Source organism: Paramisgurnus dabryanus, chromosome 2 (assembly GCF_030506205.2).
Source record: "Paramisgurnus dabryanus chromosome 2, PD_genome_1.1, whole genome shotgun sequence".
Taxonomy (NCBI): domain Eukaryota; kingdom Metazoa; phylum Chordata; class Actinopteri; order Cypriniformes; family Cobitidae; genus Paramisgurnus; species Paramisgurnus dabryanus.
In genome coordinates this window covers 4220580-4232592 of record NC_133338.1, presented here as the reverse complement: position 1 = coordinate 4232592, position 12013 = coordinate 4220580, and the positions used below count along the sequence as shown (strand labels likewise).

At 34.0% G+C, this 12013-nt stretch overlaps 1 protein-coding gene across 4 annotated transcripts in view; it reads right to left on the bottom strand.

Moving 5' to 3' along the window:
* The window catches only part of LOC135783478 (uncharacterized), a 111938-nt gene extending 99925 nt beyond the window's left edge, over positions 1–12013 (bottom strand). For all 4 annotated transcript variants that reach the window (XM_065294214.2, XM_073811871.1, XM_073811872.1 and 1 more), the window contains exons 1-2: positions 11868–12013; positions 8486–8904 (exon numbers count right to left, since the gene is read on the bottom strand). The gene's annotated coding sequence lies outside the window, so the exon portion shown is untranslated. The remainder of the gene's footprint in view (positions 1–8485; positions 8905–11867) is intronic.

Genomic DNA, 12013 nt, shown 5'->3' with positions numbered 1-12013 from the left:
TTGTAAAATAACTAAAAAAACACCTGTATAAAAACGTATTAAATATGTGAAAATACATGAAATACATACGCCAAATTCCACTTTGGCATGCATATGATACACCAGTCCTTCCCATTCACTTAAACGGCGCATCTTTTTTTTGTTTGTTTTTTTGGTTTCTCAATGTTTTTCTTTTTTTACCATTTTCGCTTTGGTTTTTGGGTTAGAACAACTTTTTGTTTTATAAAAAGACATACTAACCCAAACCCCAATTCTAACCAAGCGATCATGGCTTAAATATATACAAAAACATGGAGAAACCTGTATATTAAATAACCTCCTTAAGAAAATCTGAAATCAAACCCTAAACCCAAGCAAAAATGGTTTAAAAAACAGAAAAAAACTTAAGAAACCAATAAATAAAACGACAAACAAAGATGCGCCATTTAAGTGAATGGGAAGGACTGGCGTATCATATGCACCCCAAAGTGGAATTTGGCGTATGTATTGCACGGTTTTTACACTTCGTACTATTTATACGCATCTATGTGAGACTGTGTAGGACATACTGATTAGCTCATCACCCAGCCAAAAGTGTTTAGTTTACCCCACACACTAGAATCCGATGAGAAGCGAAAGTGCATAAGGATGTCATAAAAACGTTGTTACCTATTAGCATAAGACAGTAAGTTTTAAATGCTTAAATCTTCTAAATGTGAATTTTGTCAATGTCTACTAGTTTATAGATATCCTTATCGCTAACATATTCATGCTAAACATAAAAACGCATTTTGATTTCATGGGGACTTTAATGAGTCCATGATCTGCAAATTATAAAAATATGATTTCATTTTATCAGAGCGGCTGATGTGAATTATGAGATGACCAGAGGACTATGAATTATGGGTAAATCTCGGTAATGATTGCTCTGGGCGATTTGCTCTGGATGTTTGTGTTGTACATGAAGTTCAGTAAGAGTTAAAACCTGCAACAGTTTTGCGCCTGTTCATCTCTTCATGAGCTTTTTCACCTGATATAAAAATCCAGAATAATTAATGCATCTAATAGGGTCGTCTTCATCCTTTTTAACTGAAAGATTTTCATGATTAGTATTTTACTTTGTTGTACTGTAATGATTATTTTTTTATTTATACAAATCTTTGTATTTTATTTGTTTTATATCCAATTGTTTGTAGTACATTGGGTATTAGAAAAGTGCATTATAAATAAAACGTCGGACAAGGTTTCAGGCAAAAAAACAACAACAACTGTGTGAGTACGACACTTGTTGTTGTGGTGGTGTGTTTAAGAGCATGAAACAGAGACACTGAATAGTGAAATATGATCCTGGTGTCCTGACATCTGATCGTATCGGTTTAGCTGGAAAAAGCGAATCCTGCTTTAATTATACGTCCACAACTGAAAAGAGTTTTGCTTTTTTCCCTGCGAACTAGAAGTTTGATTTGCATTCAATAGTTAAAATTGATAATTTGATTTAGAAATGATCAGTTATCTCTCCACTTACCTGATAATAAAGCTAATAAATAATAAAATAAATAAGATGATAAAACCCAAAGAAATAACAATAATATTTAATACGAATGAGCGTCAGTAGTTGTTTTCTGAATGTGAAAACTGTTAGCATTATTAAATGTGTTTGAGATAAAACCTGTGTTGTAAAACAACAATAAAAAGGTGAAAACTATCTGATCTCATAACCTTGAAAACAAATAAATTTAAAGTTGTTAAAGGGGTTCTGTTCTTCAGAGCGATGTCATTGAGGAACCATTTTTGTGTTTGTTTTTTCAAAAAACCTTTTGGGGCAGTTTCCCGGACAGGGAGACTAGTCTTAGAGGCTGTTTACACTTGGCATTAACATGCGTTTTCGTCAATCGGATCACAAGTGGACGACGTTAATGCCAGGTGTAAATGGTGTTCAAAACGTTTTGAACGCGTCCACTTTCGACCACTTTCAACCACATCCAGAGGTAGTTGAAACCACTTTCGATCGGATCGCTTTGGAGTTGTGGAACGCATATGTGGTTGAATGTGTTCGAACAGCCACACGCGACCGCCTTCTCTCCGCCCATTTATCTAATCTGAGGTATTAAACACAAGTTTTACATCTTTTTTGACTTCTGGCGTGAACATTCGGTGAACAGCGCTATTTTTAGCCTTTCATTGATAAAACTAAAGCATCTGATCTCCGTAGTTTCGTTTTGAAAGCGTGTGAAAGTTGCGCGATCCTATTTCATCAATTGCGCTGAAAATACAGAAAAAGCTCTAACATATACACGTACAAAATTCTGTGCAGCATGTTTACTTGCTAAACAAGCAGCGGACTCCGACATAATATTAGTTTGCGTCCATATAAACTCATAATTACTCCCGCTCGCGTTTGAATGACAGCAGAGAGACTCGCCCACCGTCTCACGGACCGTCCCCTCACAGTATTCAGGACAGAAGCGGTCAAAAGTGGACAAAAGAGACGGATTTAAATACCAGGTGTAAACGTAATGTGTCTCTCTCGTCCACTTGTGATCCGATCGATGAAAACACATCTTAATACCAAGTGTAAACAGCCCCTTAGACTTAAATAAACTTAAAAGCTGTCGAAACGGAAAACAGTATCTTAAAATACATCAGTGCCCTTTGTTTTGCCTCAAAATGCACACAAGTAATGTTTTTAGTAAGACATGTTTGTTAAAACTAGTTATATTTTCTAATTAAACTAAGGCCTAGTCATGTGGCCAGTTGCATAAACCTTTAAGACTAGTCTTAAAAGTTAGTCATGAATTTTTTTCTTCAAGACTGATCATAACTGTTTTAAGTATGTTACATAGAAAGGTAGATTGGTCTAATTTAAATCCAAATAATAAGACTAATTAGCTCTAACTAATTGCTAGTTAGTCAGAATCATTCTTAAGACGCAGTCTTAACGTCACGGCTATGTTTATCCAACCGGCCACTGGTTTAAACTAAGCTCTGTCCAGGAAACCACCCCTGTATGTCTAAGGTTCTTAAGGGTCATTCACATTTTAATGATAACTTAACAATAACTACATTCATCATTTACCTTTTATGGCATTGACTAACATTATAGATATCCTTTGATTAAAAACTATGCAGTTGTTTACATGCCATTGAACATTTAAACATGCCGTTCTTCTTGCATTTACAGCAGCTATAAAGAGCAGATGTCCTCAGCACGCTGCATTTCACATCTAAATAGTGCATTTGTGTAATCTATCATCTTATCTATTGGTGTAGTCAATGTAGTATACTGAAAAAATGAAAATCTTTAGTATTTTTGTCTTGTTTTCAGTAAAATTATCTAAAAATTAGATGTTTTTTTTTCTTGATGAGCAAAGCGACCCCGGAAAATAAGTCTAGTTTTTACACCAAAAATATCAAATGTAAGTGATTTTGTGCATAAAACAAGCAAAAAATATCTGCCGATGGGGTTAGCAAATTTTTCTTGAATTTTTCTTGAATTTATTGTTTAAGAAAAATGTTCAAGATTTTTTTGCTTACCCATTTGGCAGATTTTTTTGCTTGTTTTATGCACAAAATCACTTAAATTTGATATTTTGGTCTAAAAACTAGACTTATTTTCTTGGATCGTTTGCTCATCAAGAAAAAGTATCTTAATTTAAGAATATTTAAATATTTTTACTGAAAACAAGACAAAAATAATAAAAAAAATTTTCTTGAAAATAATTTTTTGCAGTGTACGTTTAAAACTTAATTTAAAGGAACAGTATGTAGGATTGTGGCCAAAACTGGTATTGCAATCACGCAACTGGTGGCCAATACACAAAATGACAACATAAACATCAGTTGAGGGCTGCAACTTTTTAAATGACAATATCCTGGCCAGACCACTGTTGTCAGTGATATAAGTATTTGAAATGAAAATGATTTCTTAATGTCTAGTGACATATCAGGGCCATTTTATATAAATAAAATAAATATTTTATTTATTAATTGATATAAATTTCTTACATACTGTTCCTTTAATGTTAAAACTAGGGCTGTCAGCGTTAACGCATGCGATTAATTCTTTAATAATTAACGCATTTAAATCAGTCAATCAGACCACCAGCACTGCGGCCGGGCTTGATACGCGGGCACAAGGTTTGTTTTTAGTGCTGTGAGGACCTTGTAACAATGGTCCGAGAGAGTCTTTCATAAGAATATGAAGTACGTTAAACTACTCTGCTCTCGGCGAACTTTATCATCAACAGTATGTGCTGCGCGTCAAGATGAACACACAGGCATGCGCACATTTGTGCACATTTCTTATCTTATTTAAGTTCTTATTTACTTGTAAGCACAGTGCAGTGTTAATGTTCAAAGTCTGTAATGGTTGGCTGACAATAATAAATATTTGCATGAGAAATAAAAATAATAAATATTCTTATTAGGAATAAAATTTTGTTTATAAACTGTGCATAGCTCTGAATAGTTAGGTCTACTACACTTCTGGATTTTAACGTTGGTCATTATGGTGATACTTGGAGAGCCAAATATTTTCAGAGGTGGTACTTGGTGTAAAAAAAATTGAAAACCACTGCTTTGAAACATATATTTTTTTAAGACTGTATTATGTTGAAAATCTGCCGTGAGTTTGTCTCTGTTTGTAGATGATTCTCTAGAGAGCCTTGCTAGTCATGCTTGAATGAATGACTGTTTATGTGGCCGTTTGGGGAGGGTCAGAATGGAGACATGTGGGGTGGTGCTTGATGTTTCACTACACGGTTTGTTAAATGAATTATTTTCTCCACAGCAACAAGAAATAAAGATCATTCGTAAGGAGAATTCTGATCATTATATCAAAGGTGATAAAATAAAAGTGCAGCATATTTAAATGAAAATACGTATTAGAAATCCTCTACTTGTATTAAAGAGTTAAACTGAAAGGCCAGTCTGATACATGTATATCTAATATTAAATCTAGTTAGTAGTAGTGCTTGTTATTGTATAACTACTATTACTCATTCTTATGGTTAGTAAACAAACCTCTAACTACTACACAGATGCATCATACCCCACATCATGTGGCTTGTTAAGATCTGTGCCATCACTTTAAATAACTAGACTTAACATTTTTGCCTAAAAACACCAAAGAAAAAATCCCAAAAACCCATTCACTCCAATATGTAACAATATAAAATATCTAAATAAACCTTTAATAATATATATATATATATATATATATATATATATATATATATATATATATATATATATATATATATATATATATATATATATATATATATATAATTTTTTTTTTTAAGTTATATTGAAAAATACTTTTAATATCCAGATCCTACCAATCAATATTGCTCGGTCTTTTTAAATACTAAAATTGTTTAAACTTTTGTGAAAGATCAATAATCACAGTTAAATGTGGACCCCAGGGTATCCACCATGGTTAAACATTACGGCTCATAACTATCTCAACATTCAAGTCTTCTGTCTCATGCTAAATCTCACACACACACACACATAAATCACTGAGCCTTTGAAATGGCTTCCCTCTTGCTGTTTGTTTTGTGAAAAACATAGAAGTAAAGGCCAAACAGTAGATGTGTAACAGGACAGACTGTGAAGCGTGAAAGTCCATACACAACAAGCAAACTGATTTAGATTTACACATCCACTACATTACATAAACTCACTTAACAGGAACTAGAATTTAGCCCAGTACACAACACCTTAAAGAAATAGTTCACTCAAAAATAAAAATTATGTCATCACTTTCTCATCCTCATGTTGTTTTAACCTTTTGATGAACACAAAAGAAGATAATTTGATAAATTATGGTAGGCACACAGGTAATTGTTACCATTGACTTCCATAGTAGGAAAACAAATATTATGGAAGTATTTTAATAAATGATGAAAAAGATTTTTTGATAAATGATTGGTTAGCAAACAGTTAAATGTACCTATTGAATTAGTTTTTCCTACTATGGAAGTCAATGGTTCAGCTATGTGCTTACCATCATTTATTAAAATATATTTTGTGTTCACCAGAAATTCATTCAGGTTTACAACATGATGAGATGAGAAAATGACAGAATTTTAATTTTTGAGTGAAATATCCGTATGTGTACAGAATGTATACTGCACTGTAAAAAATACTTTGCTGCCTTCATTTAATAAGTTATAACAACTCATCAATAGTCAAGATAAATAATAGTAAGTTGAAATGACTTGTAAATCCGAGTTGATTCAACAAAAAAATTTAAGGCAGCAAAGTATTCTTGTTTATAAATCATGGTTATGTCGAAAAAATTAGAAAATAAATAACACTGTAAACCCGGACACGTTGAATTTACCTAAAAAATTGGAGGAAATTAATCAATGTGAGCTAAAACAAGAGTACATTTAACTTAAAAATTCTAGTAATTCCAATCAAATTTAGCCAAGTCATTAAACTTAATTTTAAGTGGATTTTACTTGAAATAATTTGTAATATCAATTATTCTGTCTTAGTTAACTGAGGTTAAAGTTTTCAATTTTTGATTAATTTGTAATTATATTACATTTAGTTTCATAAAATGTATTATAACACAAAAATGATTGAATAAACTTGATTCTCCACAGAAACATTTCTGACATAAATCGTCAGTATTGTGTAGAGAAGTAAAATAAAATGTGCTAAACAGTGTTCATGTAAGTAAACACTGATCACCTGAACGCAGGGCCGGCGTCGGGGGGGGGGGGGGCATTCGCGGGCAGTGCCCCCCCAAACAGGTTGTTGTGCCCCCCTACAAAGTTTTTTATTAATTTAATATATATCAAGAATAATTAAAATAAATTAAACGTTGAATGTTTCATGACTTGTAATGTAATCAAATGAGGAAAATATAGTTGATATATGTTTTCTTTAATTAAAATAGACCAGTTTCTCTGATTGGATGTATTGCCGCGTCTCACCCGTCTTACGTCTTTAGCATATTTGTGACTTGATACTATCAACGTGTTTTTTCGCGGCATTTTATGGATCGTGTAAAAAATGTATATTAGAACAAACCAGCACCGCCTGCTTCATCTGACTTCATGCAAACACAGACTGGCTCAAACTCAGAGATTAGAGGTCGAGGTGGAATTTACAAATCTACAGGACACTGTTTTAAGGAAGTTTAATGTTCGCACACGCCGTCTTCAGCTATTTTAAAGGTAAGTTAGCGTTGTTTTAAATTACGTAAGCTTAAATGTGAAGTGTGGCTATTGACCGTTAACAGCATTATGACGTGATTATGGTAAAGCGGCTTTTTTAAAGCTAGGACGCGGTGTGCGCTGCGCTATGAAACTCATTCATTTCAATGGCTTGCGCCGCGCGAGGGCAGTTTGTTGTTGCGTCGAGCAAAGCGCGAGCGCAGTGGAGCTCAGCTTGCGCTCACGCCGCGGTCGAAGTTCAATAGTTTTGCGCATAGTTTGTGGTCTTTTGCACTTTATACGGGAAATAAGCTGACAGTCTGTACCAGTTGTATGAGTGTGTGCTTGCACATTTGTTGTTTTATTGTCTTGTTTTTGCAAGTTATTGTTGCTATTGCGTGCCCCCCGTTGGAAGCCAAGTGCCGACTCTGCCTGAACGTTAACTTCACAAAATTCTCTACGAGATTTTATTAACAAATATTTTAGTTCTTATTCTGTGAAAAAGCATAAATAATCAAAATATTCAGGCACAAAGGATTATGGGTATTCCTTACAACATGTACTGGTCATTTTAAGTTCATTTCACTTGAATGTTTTAGTTTAATGAATTTTATACACTTAAAGGTTAAATGAACTAGGTTTATTTAAGTATATGTCCAAAACTCAAAATATCAAGTGATGTTGACATCACTGTTTAAGTAAAGACAATATCTGGGTTAACAGTGAATTAAGTAGGGGTGTGACACAACATTAAATATTTTAAGTGACGATATTTGCAATCATTGCTCAACCAGGAGGAACAAACAACCCTCCTAAGAACTTCAGAAGGTCAAGACGTTGCCTTTTCCCTTTTTTGTAAAATCCATTTCCCTATCAATTCATAATAAATTACTACACATGCATTCCCATAGTAACTACTATTTAACTATGCACACAATGTTTGCATTAGAATTTCATCACCAGCCTTGTTTTTGGATGTTATCATTACATTCCTCTGTGTAATTCTATTATTTGCAAAAAAAAAACTTTATACGACCCATACACATTGTAGAAGTGCAAATAAGTCCATTTTATACTTCAATTGTTCATTTCTTAAACTAAATCTTAAACAAAAGTTACCCGGCTGCTACTTTGTTTTGATATTCGACAATGTTTTGTATTTCCCTGACACAGTTTAAAGCACTTAAAGCACTTTCTTCTGCTTCCTCATAATGTTTAAATTTCCATATATAAAGATTATTATAGAACCAGCCTATTGGTTGTTTACCTGGTTAAACAATCAGGCCACAAGTCATTTACACTCACATAACAAAACTGTCTGGAAGACACCTTACCTTAGCTCACGAGAACTCGAGTCCAGCCGAGCTCATATCTCTATTATATCAGCATACTGCAGAAAACATCACAAAAGAGCACACGCAAATCCTCACGCATCTCCAGTGCATGACAGGTTAGGTCACAGCGCTGATTACTGCAAGTTAAATGCGGCTTTGTCTTTGGCAGCAGATAAAAGAGGCGTGTGATGTCACGGGTGGGGGAGGTAACACACCGGGGCTCAGGTGTCTGTTTCCAAGTAAGCTTGAGTAACACAGGCCTGATGTCTGCCTGGTTAATGTTCTCCTACCTGCTGCTTTAAAAAAAAACTGCCGTCATCGCTGTTTGTTCAATTCCCTGGAGGAACAGTCTTTGGTTTTATGGGTCAGTATATATCATGACGTTTAAAAACTGAGCCATGAAACCTGGTTGAGAAAGCCTGAAAACAACAAACACAGCTAATCAATAAAAGAAAGTGATCGGCCAAAACAACTAATAAACAAATATATTTCAGGAGATTGAGAAACCATTATGAGATGAGAATAGGAGAAGCGCAATGATTTCTGCAAGGATAAACCTGATTTAGTTAGTTTAAATGCCAATAATGTTACACTGTAAAAAAATTCCGTAGAAATGACAATGTTATTGCAGCTGGGTTGCCGGTAATTTACCGTAGATTTAAATTTATGTTATTTACTGGCAAGAATTTGTTCAAAGTTAAATAAATTTTAAATATTAACAAGTCTTTATCTTTACAGAATAAAACTATACAATAACAGCCTCATGCAAAGCATTCTGGGAACCAGAAATCATCATCAACCTTTTTCTGTTTTTGCTTCAGATTTTGTTTCACAGAATGTTTTGCTTGATGCTGTCTTTTTAGTTTTACTCTGTAAAGACAAAGACTTGTAAATGTTTAAAGTTCATTTAACTTTGAACAAAATGTTGCCAGTAAATAACATAAATTTAAATCTACGGTAAGTTACCGGCAACCCAGCTACAATGACACTGTAATTTCTACGGAATTTTTTTACAGTGTAGATCGGTTTACATTCAAACCATAGTCAATGTTTCCATCACTAAATAGGCTCAAAATACGTTGATTTCTCCCACAAATGTATAGTTACGAAAAGTAACTTCTTTATGATCCTAGAATGGCAATAAGGGGAGTAAATAATGGGGTAGCTTTCTACTTTCGGTAAACTTTTGTTTTAAGATTGACAATATTCCGGAGTCAAGCTGGTTGGGACCGTCAAAGTCATGTTTTTATCCACCTGTTTCTCGAACACGTAAGTAAGTGATGTGACGTATTTCCTCTCTGGTCCGAGACTTCCGTTTTAATAGACAGCCGGTAGAGGGGCGTATTGGGAGCGCGCATAAAACATGATTTAAACAGTAAATATTTACTACACCTGCCATGTATGAACCAGTGTGAGGATGAAATTAAGAAGTGGCCTGATATATGAAGATATATTCAATCATTTCATGTTTTTATCGGAGGTGATGGGTCTTCAATGAGCAAATATAAAAGCACAGAGACATACAAGTATCTTTACAATGGGAAAGTCAGTCAATTGTTTATACATGAATTTTACAAAGACTTTGTGTTTTTAACTTTTCAGGGGCTGGTTTAAAATGTCACAATTGTCCCTGTGAGGTTTTTTTTAAAACTGCAATTTTTAATGGACTTGTTTATGGCGATTGGCTTCACACAGTCCGACACAGTCAGCAGTATCTATCTTTCTTATTCAACACATTGCAAGTTATTTGAACAAACCATAATAAACATATTAAACTACTACATGTATTGAGTATTGTATACTTTTTATGAAAATATTATTTCATCGCTTCGTTCTTACGCAGGTGGAGACATTAGCTTATGAAATTATTTGCTTAATACTTTTTAGTATTTGCTTTTTGAATTCAAACATTACAAAAGTACGCTCAAACACATTAACAACTATTATAAACATTAACTAAGCAGATAATGTCGTATATATTCTGTACTGTAATCGCATTTTTGTAATAATATATAGTAGCAGAATAAATAAATCAGCATTTTATTTAGTAAAATGTTTAATTAGTTGTTTTTAAACAATTATTGTATTTATTGTTTACTAGTAGTTTCTATAAAAGTTTTTACTGGATGGCTTTGTAAATACAGATCATGAGTGCATGTGCGCCACATACACATTCACCTCTTGTGCATGGGGTTAAAACAAATGTTTTGTAGAGATTTATCGCGTTTGTATTAGCTATTATGGCAACCCATAACTGCACAAATTATGTCGGTCTACCTGGATTTCATAATAAACATTAAACAGACAGTCAAAACGGCACACTTGTGTCCTTCGCAATAGACTACAAATAGCTTTAGTGGCTCACCGGAAGTCATTAACCGGAAAGCTCAAAGATGCCGGCGCCCGCATTTACGTCAAGAAAGTAGTGCCAAAGATCTACAATGCAGTGCTACAGAGTTGCCAAGTTTTCCCAGAACCCCCCCCCCATTGCTATTAAACATTACATTGTTCTCTTGTAAAAATCGCATTACAGGGGTAAAATCTTGCGTTTTGGTAGGATTGAACTTCTAAAAATTTGCATTGACAGGAATATTATTATTGAAGTCAGTTCAACCCACGGACATGAAAAACAGCCAGCGACAACAGCATTATTTCCCCACTATTTCCCCGCCATTGACAAGTTAACTCGTCAATTGAGAGAAAATGCTTCCATGCCAATGACGAGTTTTCTTTGTAAAGAAGAAAATTTTCTGGAAGGCATTAAACTTTTGTGAAAATTATAAAAAAAATGCTGCCGCTGACTGGCAACTTCTTTTAAAAGCGCTGGTGGGGAAAGAGTTAAAGAAGCCCAATTCTGCGGAAAACCATTAGTGGCTATTACACAATATAAAAATAGCTATATAAAGCATTTTTTGTCTTTAAATAGCTGGGTTGAGTGAAAGTGTTTTAAGTATCTAATTTTCTTTACAGTGTTTATATATTTCAAATACATATAGTCTACTATACATATGTGCTAAAGATTCTTTTGTACACTTTTAAGACTACACTATAGCCTGTAAACACTGTCTCATAGTAGCCTAACCAGAAAGCTATGATAACCCCAATTTTAACTTCATGTGGTCTTTAATATTTGTTTACGTGTTTAGATACAGGGCAGGGGTCGGTTTGTGCACCTGCTATTTGACAAAGTAAAACAATATTATTAGTCACACACCTATTTCCTCCTGATACAACTATTTATGGTTTATGTCATTATAACACACATAGCGATTAAAACAAAACAAAATGGCTTATAAAGTCAATAATAAGTTGTTAAACACAGTGACTCTTTTACGCGTCTGTACTGTATCTTTCTTGACATATCAAATCAAAACACTCTTACCTGTGTATATGAGACGTCAAAAGTTACAGATGTGCCTGTCAGCAGGTCAGATTAAATCCATCCGTGTGTCATTATACTCATCGACGAAAAACATGAACTGTGATGTTTGATCAGTGAGAAGTGAAAACAACAGTGACTTTGACAGA